This window comes from Helicoverpa zea, chromosome 8, assembly GCF_022581195.2.
Source record: "Helicoverpa zea isolate HzStark_Cry1AcR chromosome 8, ilHelZeax1.1, whole genome shotgun sequence".
Taxonomy (NCBI): domain Eukaryota; kingdom Metazoa; phylum Arthropoda; class Insecta; order Lepidoptera; family Noctuidae; genus Helicoverpa; species Helicoverpa zea.
This window is the reverse complement of record NC_061459.1, coordinates 4104974-4132859: the sequence shown is the minus strand read 5'-3', so window position 1 is coordinate 4132859 and position 27886 is coordinate 4104974. Positions and strand designations below refer to the sequence as shown.

Sequence of the window (27886 nt, the reverse complement as noted above, 5' to 3'; positions counted from 1 at the left end):
GTTAAAAATATATATTATTTGTTAAAAATATATATTGAAACTTTAGTAAATGGGAAGAATAAACGGGTTATCTATCTATTATTTTACAACAGAACATTATTATGGCTGTTCCCCGCGGTTTCACCCACGCTCCAGGGAAATTCTTCCTGGACCTAGACAATATATGGCTTATGTTACCCTGGGAAAGTCGAGCATCGCGACAGCGCACAGTAATTTTTCAAATCAGTTATGCAGTTTCGGATCCTCAAGGGTAAAAACAAAACAAAACCAGGGCCAAAAAAGGGGGCACTTTTTTAAGTAATGCTTTATTTCAATTTCTATAATTATGCAAATCATCGCTTTACATGATGCGTTAAATTGATTAAGATAACTCTAACTATATGAGCTGACTGATTGATTTTCTGTTTTCGGTTTTTTGGATTACACAAATATTTTTATAATGCGTGTTAATATATGATTACAGACACTGCACGTACTTTTGGGTGGGAAGCACAAAATTAAATGCAGCTTCAGGATTTGCAAATCTCAGCTCTGACTTATTGAGGACTAAGAACTTTATTTTAATACCTTCCTTTAATGATTTCCTCTTAGGCCGTGATTTAAAAATATAGACTGATAAAGCAGTCAATATTAGCAAGGAGGAAAAACTGTTTATTGTATATCAATGGATTTGTGATAGCCATTGTTCTGTTGTGTTTCTTTTGTATCTCAATTAAATAAAATAACGTCAGTATCTACAATTAAATACAGTAGAGAATATATTGACTATTTTCCTATTGATGGTGACAGCAAACTTTATTGAAAAGAAAACTTTGTGAAAGTTTTCAAGTTTATGAATGAACTGAAAGTGAATCTGTATCGTTAAGTGTGCAAGCTCTATTTACTCGACGTGCCTCCATAGCATTACATAAACACGATTTGTTTATGTACCTATATTATATAATTGTACACCATAAGTTGGAGCAAGTGTACTTGCCTTTACTGTTAGGCGGAGCGCGGCAGTCGCTATCCACCATTCGTCGGCGCTACACTCGCGGCCAAATGTTTTGTTTAGTACAATAGCGAGCGGCCACTTCATAAACACGCACACTGTTTATGTTTACAAACATGGGCCCATTTAAACTGTGCCCATTGGTTGGGCAGCAAGTGTAAACTATTGATTAATTAATGATTAGTCAGAGCGCAATGGAAATTCGGTTTCGCTGACTGCTTCTTAAAAACTTTTCACAGTTTTCAAAGTGAAGTAAACCAGTATTAGTGACAAAGTATTTAATAGTGCAGTGTTAGACATGTTTCTAATTTATTGATGAAGTGGTTTAATATTTAAAATAAGTTTAGGAAGTTAGTTCAATTGTTTTAATGTGAGTGAACCACGAGAGATAGAACGTTTTGAATTTACGAAAACTTTTCTTCGTAGAAAATAATATAGGTACAAATTTAGGTAAGTCTAAAATAGTTTTTTTTCTTTATTACTCTTTATTTTCCAATGTTATAGGTATCTAGTTTTTAATAGAACTTCTTAACAGTATCACTCTTCAAAGAAAATTGGGAAAACAAATGAATATTTTCGCGCGCAGAAGCTAGATTTAAATACTTAGTGTAACTTAGTAATAAGCAGTTCTTATGTAGTGTATAATGTGTCAACTGAATAAATAAACAAGTGAATGTCACATTAACTCTTTTACTCGTAACTATGCTACTTTACTTATGACACTTTTATATTTATAATGTCAATTTTTTTTGTATATTTTATAGTGATGAACAATTTTTCAATTACAATTATTATCCAGGATTCTTGCAGACGGTTTGAATTATATAGCATACATTTTATATTTAATGACATCTTGGTGTTTTCATTACATTCGATTTAGCGAAAGTGATCAAAATCATAGACGTGTCTGCATACGTGCCAAGATATTTTTTAAGTAGGTATAACACCACCTTTAAACATGCATTTACTATAGGTACATCATAAAATATTCTTTTACAATGGTAACTCGGTCTTTGTGTGTGTCACAAGTGTCATAAAACTCATAAATATACCACGGGCTGTTAAATGTAAACTGTGTAGTTAGAAAGTTTCAGCCCTTGGGCTGTGGGCATGTTCGCTTGGAACACTGCCTTCAATGTTCAAATTTTAATGAGACAACTTTGAATTCTTGGTTGATGTTGTTAAATGAAGTTACAATAGATGTTACAGTTTTTTTTCATCATCATCCCTAATGGGCACAGGCTGATCCTTGCACGCAGAGAAGTAGGTATTGAGTGTGTGAGTGATAACAGTGACTTTATTTAACTCCAGGTTTCCTCGAAATGTTTTTCTCCATCTTGATACAGTAAATAAAAAAAATATAGTTTTTTTTTAATTGCTTTGAAGTTCGAAGTATTTGTTTTAAGTATTTAATACAGTAAGGTTGTTGTAAGTCTGTCTTAAAACCCTTTACTAATTGTACGATTAATATCTTTAAACATAGACTTGTTTTAGTTTCTTGTGCAAGTCAAGCGCGACCTTAATGTTATAACATACCAAGACGTTATATGCAGTTGCTATTATTGTAATTAATAATCGTAAATGCATAATATAATATGAAATAGAACGTTATAAGTATGAGTGAGTTTGAAAATTTTGTTCCTCTATCTAGTGAATGCCCAAATAGCCTTAGATATGCAGGTACGAACCTACTTGGTACGAAAATCACCCATAAAATCAACTTCAAATACGATATAGATATTGGTAAGTACATATAATGCGCACCAGATGCCGTAAATAGCTGATCTTTCAAAGAAAAGTTACACGCGTTTCACATTTTGATTTAACCGCAAAAGTTGCATACTTATATACTTCATTCTTTATATATATACTTCAAATCGAGCGTGTTTTACGACTAAAATGTTACGATCATGTTATATTTTGAAGTTCAAAGTTTGGAATACCATTTGAGAGTTTACATGTTTGTTGCCCTAACTTCTTCTTTTGCGATCGATTTTTGAGATGCAGAAATATGTTGAGTCCCGTGGTCGAGTTGTTTAAGATGTTCATAAAATGTTTAGAGATTTGATTTGTACAGTTGGATCTTAATGTTTATATTCTCTCATCTTATATTTCCCCTGCCCATATTCTTATTGGGATATCAAAAAAACCCAAAATTGTGGCTATGCTAACTTTAACATCTGAATGAAAATTACTTGAAGAAGTTCGTGTACCTAAGATAAAGTTATAGCTAGCGTATATTTGAATTTTTCTTTATTCAGTTCATAGCTCTTATTGCCATATTGAAAAACCTTCCCAAAATTTTACGTATGATATTTTCTTTATATCGATAACCTGTCAAAGTTCGTGTACTTACCTAAGTTAAAGCTATAAAATATAAGTGTAAATACTATAGAGAGGTACAAGGCAAGCAAACGACCTCACCCGTCTCTTCCAGCCGAGCGGGTCCTTGGAGGCTGTGCAGGACATCTGTCGATTGGAGCGCACTACCCTTGGAGTGACCGCGGGGAAAATAACCACTTAACGTGTTAAAGTAGTTAGAACCGTGATGTCGTTGAGTTTGAAGTTATTTATATTAGTAAGAAAAATGTGCTTAAAATATGGTTTGCGTTCGGTTGGATGCAAAATTTATTTTAAGTAATTTTTGCTGTCAATAAATAGTTTTCTGTTTTTAACGCCCAGAAACAGTCTAGTCATATTTAAAGTTTGAATGGATTCTAAAATAATTATTATGCTATCAGTAGGTATAATTAAGGGGAACAAATATAATGACCACCATAAAATGCTTTGATACCCTAAGTTTTGCAACCAGAAATATCTACTGAACACCAGAAAAATAAAGTCTAAAAATGTAATAGTACCAGCTATTTTAGTCACGACTTCACTTTAAATTGTATTCGACCACCAAATTTAGTAAATGATCACCAACTCTTGACGACCAAATTAATGTATTATTTTTGCCTAAATAAGTCACCGTGATTGCCATAAAATGTAGGCTTATTACCAAATAAAGTATTATGATGCCATATTAAGTTATGTGTCCGGCTTGCAATGCATGCGTGAGTGTCAGTATGACGAGTGACAGGGGAAAATGGAAGAAAATGACATATTGCGCCGACGCCAAGTAAAATTGGGAACAGGGCAGGAGAAAGAAGAAGAAGAATGTGTTTCTCAATACACTCTTATCGCACTGTTTAGAGGCATGCAATAGACAATTTTCCACGCTAGTGCAGGAAAAGGGTCCCCAAAATGTTATTACATTTATTTTATCAGGCCGAACTTATTTTTTTGGAGTCAGTTTACTTAAACAGGATAGCAAGATGTAAAAACTTTTTTGATGATCATTTACTACTTTTGGTGATCATTTACTACTTTTGGGATAACAATGATTTTTTTGGACTCATTTTGCTTAAATAGGATAGCAAAATTTAAAAACTTTGGTTATAATCTTACTTTAAAATGGTGGTTTAATTTTGGTGATCATTTACTATTTTTGGCTTACGCATGATTTATTTTGGAGTAATTTCACTTAAATAGGATAGCAAAGTGTTAAAACTTTGGTGATAGTTTTACATTAAAATGCGAGTTTCATTTTGGTGATCATTTACTATTTTTGTCTGCTGTTTGTTACTATATCTGGTGATCAGTTAAACATAAGCCATAATTAAGTATCAAGCATTAAGCTACTTCTAGAAAGAATACGTAATTATACATTTTTGACGAAAAATATCAAATGCCTAATATCCTCAAAGTAGTTCTAAAATGACATTCTTATTCTATGGCAAGATCCCACCGAAATGTCTATCGGGGCGTGTCCACAGTCGCATGTGTTCGCACACAAAGGTTGCAATTTCAGGAGATTTTACCAATGTTCGCACACATTATGTTACTCATTGTAAGAGCGAGTAGACCAGAGAAACATTTGTGTGCGCCACAGTGCGGCACTGTGGTGGAATCTTGCCTTTAAGATATCTTGTTTTGGTATCAAGAGATATTTGATTGGTCGGATCTGATTTTCAGAGTGCTTGAGATCGCCTCTTTGAAAGGAATGTTAAATATAAACATATCATAAACTTAGCACGAGTATACAAGCACGGCTCTTTGCTTTTGGTTGAATTGGTGCCTTGCAAATTATTAAGTTCCCGAAAGTCTTTGAAAAAAATATCTTTTAAAGTTTCAATCACATGGTGTATCTACTGCTTAGATATTTTACTTGTACGAAGGATCATGGTATCATACCTACTTTCAAAAAATATGTATTCGCTAAAAATGATGGTTATTTTATTTTTAAACTGCTTTAGATTAGCTTTCCTCACACACGTTACCTTTACACTAGTCATTATACTCTCATGTTATATGCTAATTCACTTGATTATAAGCCGACTGATAATGAATCTTAACACCGATCATAGTTATCCAGCGTTAATGAGTACCAGGAATTCCTCATGTCTTTGGTCACGACTAGATTCTATACCAACGCTCTGTAAACAATATTATAGTTCTCAAACTTGTTTAGATATTCTGAAAATGGTCATAATGGTGATTTGTTTATCTTTGTCAAAATAAATATGAATAAAGGTACAAACAAACATAGGTAAATAGAAAGATAAGCATATTATCCTCCTTTGCCTCATCGGGTAAAAAATGGAAAGCCGAAGGGCTAATATTTTCTTTACGCTAGCCACAATGTGTACAAAAATTAACATTCATAAACACAACATTGTTATTATCTTTAATTAACCCTCGCATACTCGGAAGTTCAAAGGAGCGATATCATTCCAGTCATAAAAACACATTATACTAACGACAGTTAAAATAAACCGGCCAAGTGCGAGTCGGACTCGCGCACCGAGGGTTCCGTACAAATACTGAATAGATAAAAAGTGAGTGAGTCAAAATAGTTAATATTTTTTATTTTATAATATAACTAAAATAGTAGGCCAGTACCTTGTAAAAGTTATTTTATTGAAGTTATATATATATATAACATTTTATAGTCATCATTCAGAAATCTGATTGAAAATAACTAATTATGTCTTAAAGGTCATGGGGCATATCTGACCCGCTTTGTAAAAAGTGGCGGACATGAATCAAAGTAGTTTTAAATCGTGGAGAATGGTATGACGTTTCTTTGAATATAAATATTTTATTAAAATTCCATGGAGACGAATGTTCAGGATCGTTTGAAAAATATAAAAGACAAGCAGTTTCAGAGGATTGTACAGGTTGCAATGCTAGTTTTTATTGTTATAGACATTTCATAAAGAAGGAAGGTGCCAATCCGGATGACCAGGATCTGATGAGGATCTGGAAACCCTGAGAAATCGAGGGCAACTCTTGAATATTGTAGGCACGCATCGAGTCATAACCAGACATGTGAGTGTATTTTTGAGGGTACTGGTAAACAGTGAAGGTTTGGAGCTGATTTGATTATGGAGACTACAGAGAGTCAAGGGAACTCCCGAACGGTATGTTGCAACTACCACGTGTTTGGGCTTATTTTATTCGTATTGGCGAAGACTTTCCACAAAGATAGGTTTGACTGCCATTGTGGGATCGACAGCTAAGATCAGATATAGTTATGGGAACTCCTTTACAATTTATAACGTAACCTTGTGTTGGAGCTTATTTTATTTTAGGTGATGAGAATTCACTACTAACTTGGGTTAAAGCAGCCATTGCAGGAATGGGATCTTTTATTTTTGAGGGATTAATCACCTAAAGAGCCCCAGTTTCAGGTTTTTTTTCGAAACCGCCTGACGACTTGTAGCTGTCGAATTGTAACAACGACTTCTAGAGAGTAGGATTCGGGGCTGCTGGCTTTACGTTTCTAGAGCCTTGACAAAAGTGTTATTCTGTCCCTTTCTTTGTTTTATAAAGTCGGCATTATTTTATTTTGTAGCATTTTACAAACAAATCCAACTTCAAACATATAAAAAAACAACAAGAAAACAAAAGCAAGAAAGAAATTAAAAAGATGTTAGGTGCATCGGTCTAGAAGTCGGTGTCTAGAGGATGCATCTATATTTATTTAACCACCGAGATCTAGACCGATGCATATAAACAGTTTTCTTGTTGTTTTAGAAGTTGTTTTTTTTTTTTTTGTAAAAAGTTTTTATTTTTAACTTTTGTGAAAAGTTCTCGTCAATACGAATAATATATGCCCAAACACGACGTAACTAAAACATACCGAGTTCTCTCGACTTTCTCACGTCTCCATCATCAGATAAGCTCTAAACCTTCACTGTTTGATAGTATCACCAGACATACATCTGAGAATGAAGTTTTAATCCTATGCATGCCTACAATTTCTGATAGTTGCCCTCGATTTCTCAGGAATTCCATCATCAGATCCTGACCTGATGACAATGGAAATAAACGGCGAGTATACTCTTTCACTACAAAAAAATGATTTCTCAAATCCGTCAAACTTGGTCGTTTAAATTCCCCATTGAAATGAGGAAAATATTTGATGTTTACACCTGATTTTCTCTAGATTCCCATGGTTCACATTGATGCCACTAATGCCATAGTAAATCAGAGCCTTTATCATTATACTGTGCTATATTTCGTTCGTATCCGCCGTGGGTATGGTTTTCATACTAAGGTGCCCAATGCCCTTTGAATTATTTAAAATTTTTCACAGTTTAGAGGCCATTATATTTAAGAAGTGTTTGATATGAATTTCACTTTTTATTCAAAACTTTAATATCTCTACGCGTTCATGTGAAAAAGGGTAGGTAGTAAGTTTATAATTATTAAAAAAATATTTTATGTCATGTAAGCAAAAATAATATTTTAATTTTTTATGTAATTTCAAATTTATCATTTTCGCAATTTTTCCTTTATCTGTACTATATAACGTTGCTTCGTGCCGAATTTTAAGATTCTGAGTTCACGGGAAGTACCTTGTAGGTTTTGATTCCCTAGCGTGTGACGGAAATTCGTCTAAGGTGTCAGTAAAACTGCTGTATCTTTTGATCGCGTTAACTTAGAAGTTTGATTTTTTCATTGCTTAAAGGGACAATAAACCTAGGTATTTGGTATAAATTTCAATTTGGTACCTTTATTCGTTCGTGAGAAATAAGGTAGTAAGTTTCATTTTATTAAAATATTTTTATTATATTATATAACAAAAAAAATGAGATTTTCGCAATTTTTCCTATATTTGCATTATATAACAATGCTTCATGCCAAATTTCAAGATTCTGAGTTTACGGGAAGTACCCTGTAGGTTTGGATTCCTTTGCGAGTGTCGAGAATTTGTTGAAAATATCGACATAATCGGTTGTATCTTTTGATTGGCTTGGCTTAGAAGCTTGATATTTTCACAGCCTAAAGGGACAATAGACCCGAGTATTTCATGTGAATTTCAGCTTGATACGTTCACGCGTTCTTAAGATAAAGGGTCTTGACAGACAGACAGACAGACAGACAGACAGACAGACGGACAACAAAGTGATCCTATAAGGGTTCCGTTTTTTCCTTTCGAGGTACGGAACCCTAAAAATGGGGAGGCACATACAAAGTAGGTCAAAATTCAAATGAAACATCAAAGAACAGCGAAGTTTTGAATTAACCATATAAATTATTCCATACACCGGTTTTACGGTTTTCCATAGCGTGAAAATCGTACTTTACCGTTTCATTTTATATTCATGTAAGTGTCGCGTTCTTAGGAGTAATTAAGTGAGATTCGTGTGGAATAATAATTATTGCCGTGAGCTTGTCTATGTTCAGTGAAAACGTATAATCACGTTTTTCTTTACTATCCAATTTATTCATAATTGGCTGGTTTCCTCATTTTCACATGCGTCCTCAAATAATTAATAAACAGAATTAAGAAATTGTACTCAATAATCTACTGAAAGTTGTACCGATTGTGTATATTTTTGAAAAAGTTGACTTTAAAATCTTACACCAAAACTTACACAACAGGAGCTATATTTTCTCTGAGTATGCAGATAGAGAGTGGAATAATAAGTGAGAGACAGACTTTTAAACATAGGTAATACAACTAATACAAGATGTAAAGAAAAACCTAATGATATGTGTGTACAGTATGATTTTGCACTACCTATGCACATAGTGCGGCGCACGGATAGAAAGTCGCTCTCGGGTATTGGTACTAACCGGCAACTCACTTCCTTATAATATTGACGCTAAAACTAGCCTTTCTAGACTTTAATAGTGATGATTATTAATACACAAAACATGTGGTACCTTCTTGGTTTAGCGAGCAGTTGTAAATGAGGCTTGGAAAGTTGGAACAAAACTGTCATTAGCTTCAAGTGAAAGGTACTAAGTGATTTGTTCCCAAGTGTTAATGTTATGTAAGATTACCTGGTCGTATTACACCTTGGCCAATAATATGGGAGATAGTGATTATCCCAGTTTACAAAGCAGAAACGAATGGGTTGTGACGTTTTATTTATTTTATGCCACAGTGATAAATCTTGATGCGAGAGTTAATAAACAGTTTAAATAAAACATTGTAGACAAAAACACAAACCAAATTTGAAAAGATCGTATTTATAGTGTAAACCCTTGAGATTATTTCTTACAACTATATATAACACGAGACTTTGCCACCATATTCTTTTTCGAGGAATTCCTTTGGGAAACCGCGCCGAGATTTCGGCGCATATATCGTAAGGATTTCTTATACGAGAGGCAATATTGTTGATTAAAATGAGATTTGGAGAAATGATACGTATTGAGAGCTTAGAGACTGGAACTGTAGGGTTTATCGTAATCGAAAAAGAAGGAATCTACACAGTATTTTGTAAAGATATTTACAAAACAAAATATATGGCTTCTATTCCGAGAATGATTACACTCATATTCAAGAGAGATCGAAGAAGATAGACTTCCAACTTCCCTGGGTCGAAGATCTAGAGGCTGCCACAAAAAAAGATACATTGTCATAGTGATGAAGGTCTAGTGCCAAGTGTCAGAGAGCGATGTCATAGATATAGCGGAATAGAGGAAAAGAAACAGGAAAGCTGAACCACCTTGTGGGATACATAGCAGGAAATAGCGAAGTAATACCTACTCAGATTAATAGAGCGACTGTCTTCCATGATCCAATCCTAACTAATATTATAAATGTGAACCGATTTGTGTGAAATTTGGTACAGAAATAGTTTGGAACTCGAGAAAGGACATAGAATAGTTTTTATTACAAAAAAATACAAAAAAAATAAATTTATCCCGGACATATAGCGCCATCTAATGACAAACCAAAAATCTGCCGGAAGTCACTATTCCACGCGAATGAAGTCGCTGGCAAAAGCTAGTAATTTATATCTTCAACCATTATTACCCTATGACAAATACCTACTACAGCGCGATCATAGAAAAACGCGGCGCCAACTTTTACCTCTAAGTAAAGGTATAGAGAATCCAGGAATGCGTCATGGTTCATCGGTTAGATCTATTACTGGTACTGCCAGAATGTTTTATTAAACTTATAAGGTAAATTGCTAGCAGTCTACCTACTAGTAATAGTAGCTAGATTATACGATAATCTATAAATATAAAAATGAATCGCAAAATATGTTGGTAAGCGCATAACTCAACAACGCCTGGACCAATTTGGCTAATTCTTTTTTTGTTGTGTTTGTTATTGTCAGGAGAAGGTTCTTATGAAAAAAAAATAGGGTAAAGTAGAGAAGTCAGTTGACGGGAGCGAAGCCGCGGGCAAAAGCTAGTAATTAATAAGGATGTATGAGATATGTGTATGTATAGTAAGTAGTCTATGTAGGTGCATGACTTGTTCACGCAAAAATTACTACATGGACTTTGATAGGAAACTTGGCAGAAATCTAGTAACATATTAGAATTACATATAATTATGTAGAGTACCTGTTGTCCATCTAGGTAGGTACGTGAAGTAGTTCCCTCGGGGTACAGATAAAACCGCGGACCTTAGTTTGTATAGTTAAATAATCTTCATGCTCTATTAACCATGATTCCCAAAGTTGAATGGACCTTTTATCAAACAAAACTTTAGTCATATCAATATGTATAGTTCTGAGTGACATAATAATGAAGAAATAATTCACTGTGTATCGAGCTCTTTATACAATACTTCAGTGAAGTCAGAGACAAAAGGAACGGAAACTAGATTCTTAGGTAATTAACACTTATCATTTGATCTGGGTCGAGTATGCGAGTAATAGGGATTTATCTCGCTTAATCTGCGTGTATAGTGTACAAGTACCAATTAGTATGAAGCGTACAAGAGGATTTCTAGTGTTATCCTTATATAATTTTATTTATTCAAGGTAAAAATGATGATGTATGTCAAACCGCGGTAGGTACGTTTTAGAAATCACACATTCGAAAGAATACTTCCAATCCATATAGGAATATTATACATTGTCAACTGTAAATTATATTTATCGAGCCTGTATCTTTATCGAACGCGTATTTATTCTACTAAGTGTAAAAAATAATCTACTATTTCGAAGAATTTGTTTTTATACAGAAAATTCTATGGAAACGGCATAAGAAACTGATTTGCCGATAGGCTCAGTTCAATTTATTATTCTTCACTGAAAAACTGTCTCTTCTCGTACGTCAGAACCATCAATTTGCCAATGAAGAATGTATACTAAATTGTTAAGACTGTCTACGTAAGACCCAGTTGCACCATTTAACTGAACCGATAACCAGCCGTAAAATTGCCGCCCATCGGTCAAATTGGCGATTTGACAGCTGAAAATGTTCGGTTGCTGCTACAATTAAATGGTGTAACTCACCGTTTAACTGCTGTTTACTATGCAAAAGCCAAGGGCAACTAGGGACATTTTAATGTAGGACGAATGTTTCGAAATTATGTAGTATTTGCCGTCAAATCACTTAAGTGTGCGTGCTATTTTGAAATGAAATAAAGTGGTCACAATCACAATATCGGAATGGCCTGTTATTTGTGGTATACAATTGTGGACTATTTTCGGGTTATTTCTATTTATGCACTCTCCAAGGACACTTTAGTATTTAAATTGTTCCATTTAATATAATTAAATATAACCTTAAATATAACCTTTTTTGGGCTACGTATTTTAAGGGTACATGTTTTAGAAACAGGAAGCAGTTTCAAGGTTTTTAAACTTTCGCGATTTTTACACATATTTATAAATAATGGGGTCTTTAACTACTGCTGAATACTAGTAGTATTCCGCTCATAACTACTGGTCATCAGTCCATCAACTGACCACGCCCGGTGCAATTCGGCTGAAATGACGGGAAAATAAAAAGTTTTCGTATCTTTATAAATAGTATCGCATTTAAGTCCCGGTTATTTATCAACACTCAGTCATCATCATCATCATCATCTCAGCCATAGGACGTCCACTGCTGAACATAGGCCTCCCCCTTTGATCTCCACAGATACCAGTTGGAAGCGACCTGCATCCAGCGTCTTCCGGCGACCTTTATAAGGTCGTCTGTCCACCTCGTTGGTGGACGTCCTACGCTGCGCTTGCTAGTCCGTCAACACTCAGTATTATTATTTTATTTACATTTGAAATGTACAAAAATGTCAAAAATTTCATTACGTGTTCATAATGACTCGTTAGATTTCAGTTGACAGAATTCATCTTAACAAAAGGTCAGACTCAGATAATACGGAGATAAAACGAAAAAATTAAGATAACTATAATAAAGCGTTCTGTTAGACAGATTAAACAATTTGTTTTGTAATTACAAGACCGATGAGATAACCAGATGAAGATGTGAAGTCCGGGTAATGTGGGGTAAATTAGAGAAGTCCTAGTTTCATGGACTTATGTTATTTATTGACTGGTGGTGGAGTACAAAATAAAATTACAGATCCTACCAGGAAGGTCTTTGTATAACATAATGTGACTCACTCACTCATGGTTTAAAATTACTGTGGTCATTTGCACTTGCATTTGCAAATCAAATCCTATAGAAATTAATAGAGTTGCTTAGTCTTAAGGCTTTACAGAGCTTTAAAAACTTTATTACTTTTTTTTAAACCTAACGCATGTACTGCCAACAGCAAGGGCGGATCCACCGTTGTGGGCACGATGGGCATGCCCAAAACCTTATTACCTAGACTTGTGACATCACACTTTTACGGTTTTTTTAAATCGATAGGCTGATGATAACACTAGGGAACAAAATAATACTTTTATTTATTGCATTTAATTTTATGACTTTCTAAGTATATCTTAGACACCATTGACTGTGTTTCGGATGGCACGTTAAACTGTAGGTCCCGGCTGTCATTGAACATCCTTGGCAGTCGTTACGGGTAGTCAGAATCCAGTAAGTCTGACACCAGTCAAACCAAGGGGTATCGGGTTGCTCGGGTAACTGGGTTGAGGAGGTCAGATAGGCAGTCGCTTCTTGTAAAGCACTGGTACTCAGCTGAATCCGGTTAGACTGGAAGCCGACCCCAACATGATTGGGAAAAAGGCTCGGAGGATGATAATTTTATGACTGTTGTTTACTGATTCGAGATCACCATATTTTTTTTCTTACAGCTTTAGTGTTTGAGGTACTTTTGTGTCCCAAAACTCAAAAAAATTCGCGCTCGCTACGCTCGCGGCTTTTTCACTTTGCGGTGGTTTAAGTCCAATGTCGAAAACGTTAGATTAGTTTAAGTTAAAATTGAAAGTAGAAAAGGATAGCACCCCCATAACGCCCTCTTTCAGGACTTTCTGGTTAACAAGAAGCTGTGAAGAACAAAACAAACTTCCCAGCAACACAGCTGTCTATTACAATAAAATTATTATTATTTACAATAGTCACTATTTTACATTTTTTTGTACAAAACAGTACCAAAACTCAAAAAATCTCGCGCTCGCTACGCTCGCGGTTTTTTCACTTGGCAGTGGCTTTTTTTTATTTGTTTCTGTGATTTCGTGTCCCAAGACTCCAAAATTTTGCGCTCGCTACGCTCGCGCAAATTTACACGGTTTTATACCACGTCTTCGCTTTTGGTTTTATAATTTGGTAACTACGACGACATCTAAAAAATGTTCCGGCTTGCTACGCTCGCGCAAAAATCAAAACTACTCACAATCTTTCCATACATAGGGGTGCTTTAGTAATGATAGCACCCGGTACATAAGCTAGAGACGGAACTGATAGTGAGCATAATATGAGTTTAGATATATTAAAAAAAAAAAACGTTTTTGAGATTGGTTCGTAATTTTATTTTGTCGTTTTTTTTTGGGGTGCCCAATAGGTAGCAGCCCGGGGTGCCACCCGATGCTATGCCGCCACTGGTAGTTGAGAAGTGCACCAAATGCGTCAAACCCTCCCTATATTGGCTTACTGGCTACTAGAAGTTATTGATTGAAATAGGTTTGGATCGAAACAATTTTTTTTTATCGGGTCCAACTTCCTCCTACGTTTATTTTCATTCCTAATGCCAAAGTCCTGATGCTCAGAAAAAGGAAATAATTTCATTCAAAAGTTCATAAACGACTTGCATAATTTTTAATGAGCATGTTCATGCTCCGACTTTTACTTTTCTAGTAGCCGCGTCTAGTTCCGATTTTCTAGTAGCTGTGACCACAACCTTTTTTGAGGGCTGGATCCGCGCTTGGCCAACAGTTACTTGAAAGTTAGCTAAACATTTATTTCAGTTTTCAGTTCCCACACGTACAAGACAAAGGAGAATTTAATACCCTAGCCATAAAACATAGATACAGCTATTTTAATCAGAGAAAAGACGTGGGTGTTCCAAAACAAATAGTAAAAACTTTTCTTATAACCAAACTTTTAGTGTTTACGTAGACAGCCCTTTGTCCCGGATGTCGTTCTTTTGTTTGTTGTCACTATATTTATGGATAGACTGTAGTAAAAAGTTTTTATACAGCATGTATTGTTTATTACATATCTATAATGTTGTATCACTGTTCTGTCGTTTACCTTAGTTAGTCTCTCATTTCTATCATTTGAACATCTTTGGCAGTCGTTATGGGTATTTCGAAACCAGTATGTTTGACAAACAGTCTTACCTAATACCCAATACCCAATACCCCATTGGTTTGCCTGGGTAACTGGGTTGAGGAGGTCAGGTAGGCAGCCACTTCTTGCAAATCACTGGTACTCAGCTGCACCCGGTTAGACTAGAAGCCGACCCCAAAATAGTTGGGATAGATGGGAAAAGGCTAGGCAGATGATGATACCTGAATGTTGACAAAAATATAAGGTTCTTTAAGAAAGTGAAACTTGATCGTCAAATGCTGCTGAATGCTAATGGTATTTTTTCAGTACCAAATACGCATAGATATAATATTACTAAACAAGATTGCGCACGCTCAAAATATATATTTACGAAAATGAACTCTATTCTAACGCAATAAGGTACTAAATTGGTTGCATAATACACAGAGGCAAATCCGAGCCGAGAGGGATAGTTCGAACGGAGGCTGTTTGTCTCTTTCTAACACCTTGCCAGCATAAAAAAATGTTGTGATCAAAAGTTTTGTCTTCCCAAAAACAATTGAATCACTTATATTTTTATCTTATTTTAACAATTGTAAGTCAACAAATTAATAACAATCGCATTAATTTATTCGTATTTATTATTAAAACATAAACAACATAAATTTTTATTTTGCTTTTTTTTATTTTCTAGCGGTAACCCTGAACATTCTTGGCGCGTAATCAGCATTTAAAATTTTGTTTATATTTTTTTGTATTAAATCAATTTAAACTATTAAAATGGTGAAAAAGTGTTGCGTTTCTACTTGCAAAAGTGAATACTATGGTGGTTGCAATATATCGTTCCACAGGTTAGCTAATAATAACATTTTCGTAAACCAAACAACTAGGGTGCCCATGAATTCTTGTAACGAGTCAAAATATGGGTGATGGATTTTAAAACTGTTGTACTATTGTTATAGCTTCCCAAAACATGAAGAAAGGCGACATAGATGGCTCAGCAGTCTATATATGAAGTAGAAATACAAAAAAAACAGTCTTCACTTCGAATCTTCCTGCTTTTATACTGCTAATTTCCGCTAATTATTAAAAGCCTTTATTAGTATCTTAAGGTCACAAACTGCGTAAGTTAAAACTTCAATACTAATCTGTGTTTAATAATCTTAGCAAATTCGGATTTGTCTCACATAGCTTAATCTCATAGTCACCCTATTAGAAAGGGACAGACAGCCTCCGTACTAACTGTTTCACTCGGCTCGTTTTTTGGGTTTATATGCGCAGTCCTGTTTACTAATATTATGTCTATGCAAATACGTCCGTACAAACTCAGAACCTCCTTTTTTAAGTCGGCTAAATATCAATGAAAGCTTCCATTATTAATGAATAATTAAGCGTACACTTCCCTATAGAATACACATGGGCCTAATTGAAAAACCCGACGTAGTTGTAATGTGTTGGCTGGTAGTTATTATTATAATATATTTGAGTATTACATATTCATACGTATTCATAGTGATAGGTTGTTATGAATTTTATAGAGGGTTCAACTCGAAATATAAATAGGGGACCAACTTCTACGTGAATGAAGATTTATTAAAGATTAGGTACGGATTTGAATTCTTATAATCAGTCCAGGTATTGAGAGAAAATATACTTCGGGGTATGAACATGCATCTAACTTATGTAATATGTTTCATCCCAACGAATATTAAGCATCCAAATAAACCATTAGTAACTTAAGATAAGGGGATTTCTGAACACAAAATCTGTTTTGCAGTTTTTTTTATTTAATTATTTCTTCTTAGCAAAACTACATTATTTATTTGAACTGTGTGTCACCCGGAAAAAGTCCCGAGTCAATTACTGATAGTGACCAGTGTGATTTGTTTTGTTTCGAGCACGGAAGAAGGAAAGATAACGGAGAATGCCTTAAGGAGGGTCAGGCGAATTCATCAAAATCAATCTGTCAAATATCTTTATTGATTGGTTATTAAAAAAAAAAAAAGTGGTGAGTTTTATAGAAGGCATGTATTAGTAACCTTGCTCGACCTCCGAACACCCGCCACTTTTTTAGAAGATTGTGCGCTAAGTCATCTTTTTTATGGGAAATCATCAAATGACACCTCCCGCTGTGGGTTAGCAGCATGATGTAATGTCAGACTCTTACTGAATAAACTCATCATGTTCCTTCTTCAGTCCTTTATGTACTAGGATGGCGGTAATTCTTTCTAATAATCCCGCAGCCCCCGCAGGCCTGGGCCCTTCTGGGGATGGCTGACTCTCCTTGAGGATGGCGTGGAACAACGCGCGCCGCCAACACGGGTGTTGTCTTATTCAGACGGAAGGACGATGAGCCACCCGAAACCCACCGGCCACAGACTCACGCCTACGGTGGCCGGGAGTCATCTCTCGACACCCGACGCCCATGGAGTCTTTCACGTCCAGCGCTATGAAATCTAGGCTAATCATTTTGTTCTCCATTGTTGAGAGACTACATTTGTTTACCCTTTGACAGTTCTTGTTTATAAGCCTGTTTGTAAACCAATACATTGTTGATACGAGGTAGAAAGATCAACGGTGATTCAAACATGACATGTCATTATTTATTTGTCTTTCAAGGGCTAGGTCATTGTTTTGTTGGTCAATTGAGTTCAAGATTTCTGACTGTAGCAGATTATGGTTATGAGTAAAAGTAACATAAAGACAGTAAGGGCTGATTTTTCAATCGCCAGATAACTGTTATCTGAGGAATATGTTTGACGTTTTGACAGCTTTTGTATGGAAAATATGTCAAACCGCCATATTAATTCCTCAGATAGAAGTTAACTGATGATTGAAAAATCAGCCCTAAAAGTACTTATTTACTAAAGAATTCCCGTTTTGTTTCTATTTTTAATTTCTTAAGTATTAATTTATTAATAAGCTGAAATCATAAAAAAAAAACTCAAATATCGTTCTGTGAAAAAGATACAGCAAACTATTAAAATATTAAATTGACTAAACACACCAATTTGAATTTCGAACACCGTCTTCAATCCAACACAAAACCAAGTTTTAAATTTCGAACACAACGTTTTAAATGACGTCACTATCACATAATACAGGGGGATTCCTTTACCACGATGTCTCATGGGCCGCAACTGTGCCTGTTGTTTCCTTCCGTTACTTTCCTATTATTTATTTGACATCTATGTGTATGACGCAGTGACCGGGGGCTACCCATGTCTCTGTATGAGTATTGTGCTATCTTTATTACGGAAGAATAGTGATGGGATTTAGCGGGTTTTTGGCTTTATCGATAAGTTAAACATCTTCAAATATATAAAAATTACATATTATCACTTAGAATGGGGGGATTCCTTTACCACGATGTCTCATGGGCCGCAACTGTGCCTGTTGTTTCCTTCCGTTAGTTTCCTATTATTTGACATCTGTGTGTATGACGCAGTGACCGGGGGCTACCCATGTCTCTGTATGAGTATTGTGCTATCTTTGTTATGGATATAGTGATGAGATTTGCCTGTTGTTGGCTTTTGTGTTTTAATCGAATAATTATATATTTGTAAGTAAATGTAGTTTTTTGTAAAAGATATTAAACTTAAGAGCGAATGAAAAATGGACATCAAGTTTAATTTATTTTTAAGTTTGTTCATTAATGCATCTGAAATATCGTCTTAGACATATACTCTTAGATCATTCGAAATGATCATCTTATTATATGACGTACTACAAATATTATGTCATATTTATTTAGAAAATGACAAAATAACTACGTTATTTTTTATTCTGGTTAAAGAACTAACGATAAACAATAATGATAAACAAATTTCACAGCCCAAAAAGGTACCACAAGTAAAAGTCACATTGCACATTATCCGCGGTACGCATACAAATCACGATTACAACACTATTCTTACGTTGTACAGTCAACTTCAGGCCAGTGGTAATAGTTTTATAATAAAATCGTACTTATTACTATTGAGTTAAGGTGCATGACAGTTACCACTAATGTGCAGTTTACTGTACATAACACTATGACGTCACAACATTCTTCACTTATAAAAGTAGCTTTGAATTTTTAATCTGAACTACTTTCAAGTGTATGGGAAATGACATGTGTAGGATAGCGTATTTACAGTATATACATGGCTAGTACGCAAGCGTGTGAAACTAGTCGCGAATAGATTGGAATTCACTTTTTATACAAAGTCTTCCGATGTATACAGCAGCAGTACGCAAATACTCGCATATATTTTGTAGTGGCCAAAGTAACTTGCTTTGTTCCATAATATACAGTGCTAGTCCGCATGCAAACTAATCGTGTATACATTGGAATAGGCGCGAAAAACTTTACGATTCCAATCTATTCGCGAGCAGTTGCATGCTCGCCATTTTGATTAAAACACGAGCTAGCATTTAATGTTAATTTAAATATTAATAATGCTCGTTCAATTAAAAAACATTGTATTAAAAATTGAAGTTAGTGACGAAAACGAATCGCTGCAAAACCGACTCCACGTAGTCTTGTCTGCCCTACCCCTAGAGTGCAATTCAAAACCGCGTAGGCGCGGACCGCCGCGCCGGAGCCCCGCAGCACCGGAGCCGTGACAGAAACTATGCTTGCTGCATGTTGCTTGCTTACATTTTAAACGTACTGAACCGTACGAAGTTGAAAAATTAGAAGCTAATTAAATATATTTTATGATGTCATTTAATAGTATTTTAGAAGTTTACTGTTAGAATGCCTGCTACAAAAGATGCTAAAAAAATAACCATCATGCTGAGTTGTATTTAGAGTGGTTTACTTAGAAGATAACTATAGTGGCTAAGATAGTATTATTTAGATGCTCGTTAATTGTGGCTGACTTAATAATTTAGAAGGCAACATACATTTTTGTTTAATTAGCATTTTTAATAAACAAACTCAGATTCAAAGCCATTTTTATTTAATGCTTTACCCAATATAAATTTTGTATAGTTAAATTTGACCGTGTATAAATTGGAAAGATGCATGTGCACGTCTAAGCTACGGATTATACGCGAGCAGTACGCAAAATTCGTGTATACTTTGAAATCACAAATTAAAAAACAGCATTACAAAATATCAGCGAGCAGTTTCCTATGGATGCGTTTTGGCTATGTACACTCTGTAAATACGCTGTAGGATAATAATAGAATGGAAAAATTATACGCTATCAATCTTTCCAGGTATTTCTATTTAAGGAACAAAAAACCAGCGAAGTCGTTGTTTTTTAATATCTAATTATAAGGTGACCTTATAATTGGGTAGGTCATCTATCATGCAGGAGTTAAAGTGGTCATTTGTATAAGTAGCTTAATAATTAGTGACCTTTGTCTTGTCCAAGTAGTTTTGTACCCAATGAACAATTAGTGAGAGAAAAATTGTAAGCCTTATCCAAAATCATTGCAACATAAATCAGACAAATAGTTTAATAATTTGTCTTATATACAAATATATATTTAACTAAGCCTTACCCTACCTAAAAGTTTGTTTATGCCTACCCGTGCCCTAAGTTACGAATACTTCAGGTCAAAGCAATTTGTTGTGTTTTTCTTTCACATTTTTCTTTGTTAGCCGGTACTAGATAACTGACTCCTTTTATCTTCATATCATCTTTCAAGCTGTCTTACACTTTACCTTCTTACATCTTTCTAAGTTAAAAATCTTATATTTCGTCAGAGCAGACCAAAAAATAAAAAAAATAACGCCACTCTTCATTTTAAGAGGACGAATTGGAATTTTTGGCACCAAGGATCTCAATTTTTCTCAGTAAATACAAAACGGATCAAAATACAACTTGGTTACCTGAAAGTTCATGATATAAACCTTATTTTGTTAGACGTAGAAACATGATTAGGTAACTTTTATAACAGAGAAAAATATATCAAACATACCTCTTTTTAAAAAGAGATTCACATATTATGGGCAAACGGGACCGATTTAAGCCTCTTAACTTTTTTAGTAGTTGAGTATATACATACTCTTTAAAATTGTAGAAGGATTTTTTATTAAATTATCATTTCTAAATAATAAAATTACAAAACCATTTTGTCGCTTACGACTTTTAGTTATAAGCTAGCGCACGTATTGTTATCCTCGCCCCGCTCAGACGCTCCGACCCCTTTTGGCGCCTTAGATGCGCGTGCCGGTTATGGAATTATTGTTGACCAATTCGTCGCCTTAAGTCCACTAAATTTACCTAGTTCAGTATTAAAATACTAGAAACAAATCAGCATAGACCATCATAATCTTCAAAACATCATCTGACTAGCCTTTTTCCAACTATGATGGGGTCGGTTTGCAATTTAATCGGACGCAGCTGAGTACTAGCGACTGCCTATCGGACCTCCTCAACGCAGTTACCCGTGCAACCCATTACATTTACGTAAGACTGGTTGTCGAATTATTGGCTTATGATTACTCGTAATGAGCGACTGCCAAAGATGTTCAAATGACACCCGATGGCATCATAATACATCAACATTCGTAGAACATATCCAGTACTTACATCACTCGCTTACTCAATAAATCTTTGCATATCTCGTTAGCTTCGAACAGGTCTCTGACATTCAAATTCAGTTCCAAAACCAACCAAATCGTAAACAGTATGGAAATCCCCACCAAAACGTAACTCTTCACTCTTTGTGCTCTAGTTAAGGCATTCATCTGAATACCTTTAATAGCCAACAGGTTGATAGTAGACTGCACTAAATTACTCATTGAATACACACTACATTGCAAAATAAACTCTATTGGCACAGCTTTAAAGTGCTTAATCTGCTGGTGCAATAGTAGGTTATTCGCTGTTCGCATGCAGATTAAGACCGTCTGTTACTTAAGAGTTACGTGTAAAGGTTGACTTTTTATTTGTTGTTTGTATTCATACTACATGGTTTGCAACGAGACAAGATGTTTTATTGTTTTGTCATGGCGAATAAAAAAATAAGTGCCTACATACAATAAGAATGTCCATATCCAGCACTTATCGTGAGGATAAGACACTGGCGAGCGCACGTTGATGAAGTTTTCTTTAAATTAGCGTAGAAAATTGAAATAATATATTTCAACGTACTTCTCTTAAAACACTGGAGAAAGAAGAAGAAGTTGATAAAAATAATGTAATGCTTACTGACACGACAACCAATACGCCTTTATTGGTTGTCGTCTAAAGAAAAGTAACGCATTTACGGATCCCAAATGAATTGATATAACATTACGATGTTGATGAAATTTCTAGGAATACTCAAGGAGTAAATTCGGTAGATATTATTTACATAGCGCAGGCAGGCCCGCTCCTCTTGACAAATGAATGAGCTTGTTAACAGCCGTGACCAATGACGCGTGCTAAATGGGTGTCACGTCAATGAAGCTAGTTAAATGATGTGTTAACGTTAGCTGATACATCATCTGCTAATGTAATAGAAGAAAGAATAAATATTTATTAAAAGGAGAATATGATGCAAGAAAGATATTGCCTGACAAAGGTCCCAAAAAAATAATCTAGTAGTTTTTCTGAAGTTTTGAAGTTTAACCAAATTAAATTAACAACTTCTTGGATAAGATCATTATTTTATGATCTCAAATTCTTCTATATAGTATTATACGAAAGTTCTTCGAATATTTGCAACATTAGTAAGGATACTTAACACATAAGCGCCCAAACTTTCCGATATTATTTTCTCCTCAGATTTTCACACTCCATTACGCTTTCGGAACACTTTATTCGCAAACACGACGGCGAAACAATCAAATATCTCGCGCCCTTTATATAACAGTGTTCCTGAAGGAAGGTTCTATTTGTCAAACATGTTTACAAACAGTTGTTTGACAGACGGTAGTATGTAATGAAAGGCAAAGTTGTGTTTTTGTTTTAAATGTATGGCTATGTAATGTTCTGTATATGATTTACATATGAGTAACTTAACGAAACATCGGATAATATAATTTTCATCCCACCATCTCGGAAAGAGTAGTTTTACCCTTTGATATCTGAGCGCAAAAGCCGTTTTTATCCTCTAGAGCGGCAAAGTGATTTGAATTTAGAACATCGTGTGCAATACTCCATTTGTGACAATCTTGATAAGACTTTTCTAAGAAATACATACTAAACAAATTAAATACTGCTTAAAATAATTATTCAAATACCTAATTAAGTAATTTTTTTTATTGTTTTTACTTAGATTTTTAACTTCGTTTCATTTTTAAACGGAATTTTCAAATAAATGAACTTTAATAGGTACTTCTTTTTAATTTGATACTCTGTGCGCGCCATTTTGTTTTTTTGCATTTAGTAATTTCTTCGATGAAGTGGGATGAAATTATTATTTTTTATTGTTTTGAGGTCGATTTTGAAACCGCATTACATTTTGAAACTGAGTTTTTGCATAAATAAATTTTAATAGGTACATCTTTTTAATTTGCCATGTGTGACGTGCGTGCCATTTTCTTTTTTTGAGTTTAGAAATTTCCTCGATGAGGTGGGATGAAAAGTTACGTGTTGCACTCGAGTGCAAAGATTTTTCACCTTGTGCTCTTTTGATTCCCTCGCTATCGCTCAGGATTCTAATTAATGAATCCTTCGCTTGCTCGGTCATCAAAATTGAGCACGCGGTTAAAAAGCAACTTTGCACTCTTGTATAACAAATAACTATTCTCAACAGAAATTAATCATGACAAGTGGGTGATGGTACTAACAGTCACTTACAACATCATCAAAGAATTTCACGACCAATTCTGTTACAGGAATCACTTCAATTTAATTAATTGGCAGCCGTTAACATAGCAACACGAGTCGTTTTGATTAATTGGTTCGTTAAAACAACGCAGACGGCCAAATCCTAAGAAAGTGAAATCCATTAGAATCGAGATTAGTGGCGTAAAATGTTCGACAGAAGACACGACACTGGAATTACTCAGCACCTTAATTATCCACACGGCAATCGTGATTGATTTCACTTGCAATTTGTCCAAACATCGTGCTTCATTTGTTCATGCTGATATAATGAATGAAATTGTAACTGTCATCGAAAGAAATTGTATTACGTAATCAGGGTGCAGATTTTGCGATCAAATAAAATTATACCAATTAAAAAGCATCAAAACTAATTTTGTGGTCGACCGACTATTGTAACGAGGGGACGTAATTAGTGAATTTCTACTAAATTAGATAGCGTATGGGTTTTGTGCGAAGAGAGAGAAAATTCAATTGTAAGAAATTACCTTTAGTTAGCAAAGTTTCATTCGTCATACCTGTCTACTGTTGAAACTTTCATCATAACTAATTGGGAGAACCTCACGTCGAAGTCATGTCGTGTGGTTGCTAGGAAACTTTTCATAATATGATTCTATGATTTACCTTTGAGGTAACGAAGTTGACTGAAAATTATTCATTTTATCTTCACCTGTATTGTCAGCATTTTGTATGGTATAAATATGTTATTTTCTTCCACAAAACCACACGAAGAAATATTCCATACCAGGTACTCAGTATTCGTATATACTCCCTGATTCCTGCATTTAGAGCTCACAGCTATCCCAGAGCATACCTCGGGGTTTGACCTCAGGGTCTCTAGTTCAATTTGGGATGTGAATAATACCCAGTGTTGATAATTCGATAAGATTCGGACGGAGCGAGTCCGACGGTCAGGTCCCACTAACTGCCATAATGTAACGAAATAAACACAGTATGGGCTCTGTGGAATAGTTTCCTTTATTGAACACTGCGGGGGTATTTTCTCGTCATCTATGTTTCTAAAACGTTTTTCTTCTGTACAAACAATCACCTTAGCTGTTTCCTAAATATCATGGATCGACTTTTAGTCCTATGTTTTTTGAAAAACCAACCATCTTTAGGACGGAGCAAATGTTTGGACTTTCGCAATTCAGTTACCGCAATAATCATTGTCAAGATTGCCCATCCACCGTTTGGCCTTGGAAAATGCAGCGTTACCTTGATCCTTAGACCCGTGTAGTAGTTACTGAGCTAGAAACTAGCGTAGATACAAATATTGTTCGGCAAATTAGTGTAGCCTTAGAGAGACGCCACAGGTATGACTCGTGCCTGCCATTATAATCAAAAGACCGCAGACAGTAAAAGGAAAACAGCAATATCTCAGTATATATTCTCTTAGTGACGATAATAACCTGGAGAAATTCTTATTATATGATGCAGGTATAATAACTTCTGGTTGGCGGAAAATTGAATGCTAAACATTCAACTTTAGGTTTTGAGGGGGCTAAATGTAGGAAAAATATTGTTACTTATTTCTAAACAGGGCAAAAAGTTTTTTAGATATAGGTAAACTAAGTCACATCAGCAGGCCTTATACTTACCTGCTCTTCGTTTGGAGATTCTAATATTCATTCATCAACCGTATCCGAACAAGGAAATAACACAGTTTATTAGAAATTGGTCCTAGAAGCAAACGATGATAAAGATCGTCGGTTAGACGCTAAACAGATGCATCCAGAACCATTAACTACTCCCAACTTATCATTACATCATCTCGACCATGACTCATGTTAATTAGAAAATCGGTTCAGAATCTACGAGTTTATGTTTACAGATACCAGAAACGTAAATGTTTGTTCCTATTGTTCAATTCAATTACTTGTTATTATACCGTTTTTTTATATACTGCTAGCTTTAAAATGATTTGGATTTCCTAATGCAGTAAATAAACTCTTTTGCAAAAAAAGCGGGCACCTATGCGAAATCTTAGTTTTAAGGACTTTACGTGTATTTCAAAGGGTTTTAATGATTGTAGTATGTTTCTAGCATCAAAAGGGTTAGCCAAGCATGCGTGAGAGTGTATTCTAAATTTGAATTTTGTACAATTGCTAAGAAATTGGTTAAACCTTGTTTTGGACTAATTGCTGGCAGAATGTTCGTCGGTTTTTCGAAAAGTTTTTGAAGTGATGTTCAGAAAAATGATAATGCGGTTTTAATTAATGATTAATGTACCTTTTTGTTAGATCAAAACATTTTTGAAAATCTATGAGTATTTGATAAAATTTTCACCTGCTTTAAATGGGCTATACTGATGATTGATGGCAATGTTAAGACTTTCGGTATTTTAGTATAAAGCGTTCTAATGTTTAGTTATTGTACACACGTGTTTTAAAATATCGCCTTTTCATAATTAAACACTATTTAGAGGAGTATCAGTACTTTGGGCTGCGACAAAACCAATTTAAAGTAAGCAGTGCCGATCACAACTAGTCTCCTATCGGACTTTGACATTTTTAAAAGTCTCGAAATTCTACAAAATACAGAAATACAGACGAGTTGTGATCGGCACTGCTTACTTTAAATTGGTATAATATGATTGTGATTCCTCCTTGTTACGAAAGGCATTTTAAATTGGTGGGTTGGGTATCGACTGCCATTTGAGATCTTTGCCGCTCGCTATGGACTATCAGAAGCCAGAAATTCCGACAACCAGGCTATATGCATCTGGTTGATGGAGAGCTATAGCACATCTTATCTTCCTGGCTTTATTATCTCCAACATACTTTTGAGACACATCGTATCTGGCTAGCCTTTTCCCAACTATGTTGAGGCTAATAAGCCAAGGCAGATAAGATGTGCATCAAAAATGCATCACGTCATGGTTTACAAACTTCCTAATGTCGCTACGAACATCAGTGACACACACATGATATTTATATCACAGCAGCATAATTAAAGTTCGCTATTGTAAATACAAGTTGTACTACTTTTATTTGTATGGTGTAGTAAAAATGGATCGTGCGTGAGCTGTGGTTCCATTGTAACTTAAAAGTGAAGGGCGTCGTGTAACTACATTGACATATACATATTTTAATTTCAATGAATTGTGTATTATGGTTCAATGAATTTGACTTTGTCTTTCAACTTTAGGTAGGTTCTGTCTTAACAATTTCTCCTTTCTATCCATTTTCTCTTTAGCAATATCCATCAATTTTATTACAAGCGCCAATGCGCCATAAAACTGGCGATATTCTGTTACAAACATCTGCTGTATTATTTAAACAATAAAATATTTTATTAATTGCTCAATTTATTGTTTATAGGTTTATACAGCTTCGAGCGCTATTGCTGATTATGCCAGGGAAAGAAAGGTGAAGATCAATACTGGATTTAAAGTTAGCGCACTTTCCAAATATTGCACTATAGAAGAGAAAATAAATCCTTAAATTAATGAGTGTTCCTGTGGTGTGGTACCAGGAATACCTAGAGGTTTTCTGGAGGCTAGCCACACGTTCTGACCGAAGGAACATAACGGATATGGTTACAGGAAGGTGAAGTACATACAAAATAAGTGTTCTTGAGGACCGTTTCCTGTATGTATTAGTGTGTTTGTGGATTGAATTATTTGTTAACAAACTCCAGCTTACTAATCCTTCTGTAAGAGTCAAAGAAGATCATGTTTATGTTCAGCTGAATGATGTTAACTTAACGTGAAAAGTACACTGTTATTTGTACTGTTTAACATTATAACTTCTTAATACTTATGACAATACTTCATAAGTCTCTCTTTCTCGACTGTTTCCACACCAGATTTTGTTCGCGAAAAGTAGATTAAACCGGCCGAACAAATTGCTTTATTTGTCGCCGCGACGATCACAATAGTATTAATCTTCTTTTCCACGGAATTAATATTACTTTGTCAAGGCGACGAGGTTATAAAGCTGTGTTCTGACGTCTCAACTGGTGTTTTCAGTATTGTAGGCTTAGGTTGTATTGAAGTATGATCTAATGTTAAGTGGATTATATTTGTTTAACAGTTCATGTATTGTACTTACCTATTAATAAAAAAACCGTTTAACATATTTATAACATGTAACAATACTACATTTTTGTCATTCGTGTCATTTTTGTCTTAAACTAACTCCATTATATTCAGAAGTACATGTATGTAATGGAATATAAGGTAACTGGTTTAACCATCTTCCAAGTA

The 27886-nt window shown here is 34.9% G+C and overlaps 1 protein-coding gene across 1 annotated transcript in view; it reads left to right on the top strand.

Annotated features, from left to right (window-relative positions):
• Positions 1-1106: 1106 nt before the first annotated feature.
• LOC124632368 (venom dipeptidyl peptidase 4-like) overlaps positions 1107-27886 on the top strand; it is a 65884-nt gene continuing 39104 nt past the window's right edge. Inside the window, exon 1 of the mRNA XM_047167185.1 lies at positions 1107-1441. The gene's annotated coding sequence lies outside the window, so the exon portion shown is untranslated. The remainder of the gene's footprint in view (positions 1442-27886) is intronic.